The sequence below is a fragment of the Phaethon lepturus genome, unplaced genomic scaffold (genome assembly GCF_000687285.1).
Source record: "Phaethon lepturus isolate BGI_N335 unplaced genomic scaffold, ASM68728v1 scaffold8740, whole genome shotgun sequence".
Classification (NCBI taxonomy): Eukaryota; Metazoa; Chordata; class Aves; order Phaethontiformes; family Phaethontidae; genus Phaethon; species Phaethon lepturus.
In genome coordinates, this window is record NW_010511121.1 from 23,810 (window position 1) to 28,893 (window position 5,084).

Sequence of the window (5,084 nt, forward strand, 5' to 3'; positions counted from 1 at the left end):
GCTTTGCTCTTCTGCTGTGCCCCTTCCGACTCCCGCCTGTCCCCAGGACCCGCTGGCAGCACCAGCACTGCGCTGGAAACCCGGCCCGTTGCTTCCCTTTGCTGAGGCTCGCTCCAAAGCCACCTCTCACCTATGCCTGGAGGAAAACAGGGTGTCACCCTCCTCTCTGCAAAAAAAAAAACCCAAACCAACCATGACATCAACTCCAGGGCTGGCTAAGCTGATTTCTGGGTGTGCAGGGAGAAAAAAGCTTTGCCAAAGAGAATCTGTTTGGTGTGGCTGCCTTAAAATAAGAATTGCAAGGGGTTGGTTTGGGTTTTTTTAAGCACAACGTCACTCTGAGGGCTCTGCTTAAGGAAAAGAAGAGGAAATTAGGACGGTATGAGAGACACTGAAGAAGCAGCCCCATCTCTTTACCGCAGCAGAGCAACACTGTTGTAAATATAGTTGGACAGAGCAGAAACCCCTTGGCAGGAGAGGCAGAATATTATCTTTTGTGCAGGATGGAAGGACGTTCTGGCTTTTTTTTTGTAATTTGGGGAATTGCCTTGGCAAGGGAGGGCTAAGGTGGAGCAAAAATGACTCTGCAAACAGCTTGTGCTGTATCTACACATAAAATCGTTCCCTCTCCCTGAAACCTAAACATCTGGGCAGCTCTTGCCTCCCCTTCTTTTGTGGGATGCAGGTAAGATCACTGTCTGTGTCAGGCAAAGTTGGCATCACCTAAAAAACGCTGTCCACCTGGGAGAAAGGTTCATGCAAAACAGCTCCATCCTATCCCACTTGGCCATTTGAAAGAGGGGATTTTCTCGAGAGGGGAAAAAAAAAGACGAGGGGAGGGATGGGCGCCTTGGGGAACGGTGCCTGCATCCGCTGTAACCCCCAGTTGCGGTCAGTGCTCTCCAGGCACAGGTAATTCTGCGCTTCAGCAGCTGCTGTCAGACCCCAGCCCTCCCGCTTGCTGCATTGCTATTTGAGGTCCACGTCTTCCTGTCGGAGGAAGATAACCTTGACGCAGTGAGCCATGAAGCTCATGAAAATGCGCAAAGCCAGCGAGCTTTTCCAGTTGCGCTGCGAGGCTTCCTGCACATTAATCTCCTCTGGAAATCTTGAACAGCCAGTCAAAATAATCCTTTTGTAGAATTGCTTTCATACTGAAGAGGAAAAGACTGGGAACACAGATCTATAAATATCTTTTGGGATGTTCATCTCTCCTCTCATGCACTCTGCTCAAGGACTCCAATGAAAGTGTGCGTCCTAATAAAATAAAAGCTGCTCCTCTGAAGTTCCTATATATAAATGTCAGGGGACACACAGCCGACGTGCTTTATCATAAACGCAACGGGACGCAAGCCCCTTGGACTGGCTGGTTAACATTAGCACCGTGCTTTGCAAACTTAAAGCACCACAGAACCACCAAATATACAGTACACATACTGCGTGACGACCCACCATCACGTCAGTCTGCTTCAGCATCGCATCCTTTCCGAAGCCTGACAAAACCCCAAAGGAGAGCATGAACAGAGCTGGAAACGTGAAGAGCAACACGAAGAAAAGGGCAACGCTGTCGTTTTTTAAACGCTGTCTTCATTTTGTGCAGCCAAGAGGGTAACACTGTGGGAGCAGTCAGAGCTGCCTTGAAAACCTCCCCTTCTCCACATTTCGCAGACTTTGTCTTTTTCATTACTGTCTCCATACTCTATTTGTCCAAATTCAGCTCAAAACACAGCGCTTGAAGACGGAGCCCACAGGTCCCTCCAGGCCCATGGGCGCAGCCTCCTCCTCCTCACCCTGCGTGTCTCACCCACCTCTCCCGAGTAAAATTTGCCTTTTTGTATGAACGCCGCGTCGCTGACATCCCCGTAGCTGTGCTTCACCCTCGGGTCCATTTCCGCAGCGCTCCTGTCTCACCAGCGAGCCGGTGTAACAGAGTTTGTGCGCCGGGGCTCGCCTTCCTCAGAGCGGCTCTTTGGCTTTATCTTTATTAAATTTCAGCGGGTTGAGCCTGGGGCGTTGCTGCAATGTAGCGAGACCAGTTTAAATCCAAGCTCCTCCACTGGGATGCTGGAAACCCGCCTCCAACCTGGGCTCGTCTGCAGATGGGGTATTTTCTCTGCCATTGGGAGACCAGAGAATTGAGCGGGGCCCAGGACATCCCCTTCTGAGGCCTTTTTGGCAAAGCCCCCTGATTGCCCAAGAAGCTGTTGATTAGTAGGGTTTGAGCGGTGCCCAATGAGTGGCAGAGCCACCTCGTGGGGATTTCGTCTCTCTTGTCTCTCTCCCTCCCTTGCTCCCAAGGGAGGGACTTGGGACTTGGCAAGCTTCTCAGCAGCCATTGCGACACCATGTGGTGTCCCTGTGGTGGCTTCCCGACAGCCTGGGCAACCAGCCACCCTGTCACAGGAGGAAATTCACAGAATCATGGAAGGGCTGAGGTTGGAAAGCACCTCTGGAGGTCATCTGCTCCAACCCCCCTGCTCAAGCAGTGCGACCTAGAGCCAGCTGCCTAGGACCATGTCCAGACAGCTTTTGAACTTCACAGATTTCACAGATTTCACAGAAACACTAGGTTGGAAAGGACCTTCAAGATCATCAAGTCCAACCATTAATCCAGCGCCACCATGTCCCCTAAACCATGTCCTGAAGCGCCACATCCACACGATCCAACTTATCCAAGAATGGAGACTCCAGAACCTCCCTGGGCGACCTGTGCCAGTGCTCAGTCACCCTCACAATGAAAAAGTGTTTCCTGATGTTCAGAGGAATCCTCCTGTGTTTCAGCTTGTGCTGATTGTCTCTGGTCCTGACACTGGGCACCACTGAAGAGAGCCTGGCTCCATCCTCTTTGCACCCTACCTTCAGGTATTTATACACATTGATGAAATCCCCCTGAGCCTCCTCTTCTCCAGGCTGAACCGTCCCAGCTTTCTCAACCTTTCTTTACAGGAGAGATGCTTCAGTCCTTTCATCATCTTTGTGGCCCTTTATTGGACTCTATTCAGTATGTCCCTGATTCTGTTGTGCTGGGGACCACAGAACTGGACCAGCACTCCAGGTATGGCCTGACCAGTGCTGAGTAGAGGGGAAGGATCACCTTGCTTGACCTGCTGGCAACACTTCTCCTAATGCAACCCAGGATACCATTCACCACCTTCACTGCAAAGGCACATTGCTGGCTCATGTTCAAGATGGTGTCCATCAAGACCCCCAGGTCCTTTTTGGCTAAGCTGCTTTCCAGCTAGGTGGCTCCCAGCATATATTGGTGCATGGGGCTGTTCCCCCGCAGGTGCAAGACTTTGCGCTTCTCCTTGTTGAACTTCATGACGTTCCTGTCAGCCCATTTCTCTACCTTGTTGAAGTCCCTCTGGATGGCAGCACGACCCTCTGGCATATGAGCTACTCCTCTGAGTTTGGTGTTGTCTGCAAACTCACTGACGGTACACTCTACCCCATCATCCAGACCATTAATGAAGATGTTGAACAGGACTGGACCCAGTATTGATCCCCTGGGGTACATCACTAGTTACTGGCCTCAAACTAGATTTCTTGCCACTGATCAGCACCTTCTTGTCCTGGTCATTCAGGCAGTTTTCAATTCACCTGTCTGCTCATCCAGCCTGTACCTGAACAGCTTCTCTGTGAGGTTCTTATGGGAGACAGTGTCAAAAGCCTTATTGAAGTCCAGGTAGACAATATCCACTGCTCTCCCCTCATCTACCAGACCAGTCACTTCATCATGGAAGTTTATTGAATTGGTCAAGCATGACTTCCCTTTGTTGAAGCCACACTGACTACTCCTGATGATTTCTTTGTCCTTGATGTGTCTGGAGATTGTTTCCAGTATTAGCTGCTCCACCACTTTACCAGGGATTGAGATGAGGCTGACTGGCCTGTAGTTCCATAGGTCATCCTTCTTGCCCTTCTTGAAGATGGGGGTGACATGTGCTTTCGTCCAGGCCTTGGGCACTTCTCCCAGTTGCAATGATTGATCAAAAATGATTGAGAGGGGCCTTGCAATGACATCTGCCAGCACCCTCAGCATTTGTGGGTACACCCCATCAGGGCCCAAGGACTTAGGTACGTACAGGTTGCTTAAGTATTCCGTGACCTGCTCCTCATCCACCAAGGGTACGTCTTCCTTGCCCAGCCTTTCCCCTCAGTCTCTTTGACCTGGGATTCCTGAAGGCAAATTAGCACGATTTGGTTTTCACGACTCATGTTAGCTGTTGTTATCACCTTATTACCTTTAGGTGGTTGCAACTTGATAATTTAATATTTCATGTTATAGATTTTTTTTTAGAGCTGAAGTAAGGTTGCCTGGGCAGCAGTTTTCATCCCACTCCCCTTTGAGATGTTTCCTTTGCCCTGACTCATTTCTGTCAGTGTTTCCACTTTCCCTTAACTCTTGCAAATAATTATCACAGGTTTTTAAATGGTCCGAGATGAATTTTGTCTTCTGTTCCTCAAGTCTCTGGTCACAACTAGTCCTTTTAGTATTGAAATCACAGGAAAAAGAGATGTTGGATACTTCGGTCATGTACTAAGTAGTAGGCTGATGCTCATTTTTGTCTTCCTCATCCTTGGCGTATACTCGCAGAGTTTCCGCTTGCCGGCTGGTCTGTCTCTGAAAGAAGCCATCAGGCTCCCTCCCGCAGATAGAATCATAGAATCATGGAATCATTTAGGTTGGAAAAGACCTCTAAGATCATTGAGTCCAACCATAAACCTAACACTGCCAAAATGGAAGGTTTCCCAAAACAATTAAATTTGCTGGCAGTTTGAGATATTCTTCTCCTTTAGTATTTGTTAAGATACTAAAAGTAGTTCTGGAAAGAACAGATATAACTGTAAACCCTATTTTTTCCTGCTTGTCTATTGTTTCCATCTCCCTTGATCCTATGGGAAAGGCCACAGAAACAACAGAGGGGGAAAAAAGGGAAGGAATGCTCTTCAGATCAAAAAAGCCAACAGGCACCAAAGCTGGTGATTAAAAAACCCAACCCACCGTCATCCCTCCCAAAGCGCAACCCTCCCGGCGAACGCTCCCAGCAGCGGGTGAGAACGGGACCCGCGTGGGTGCGTGG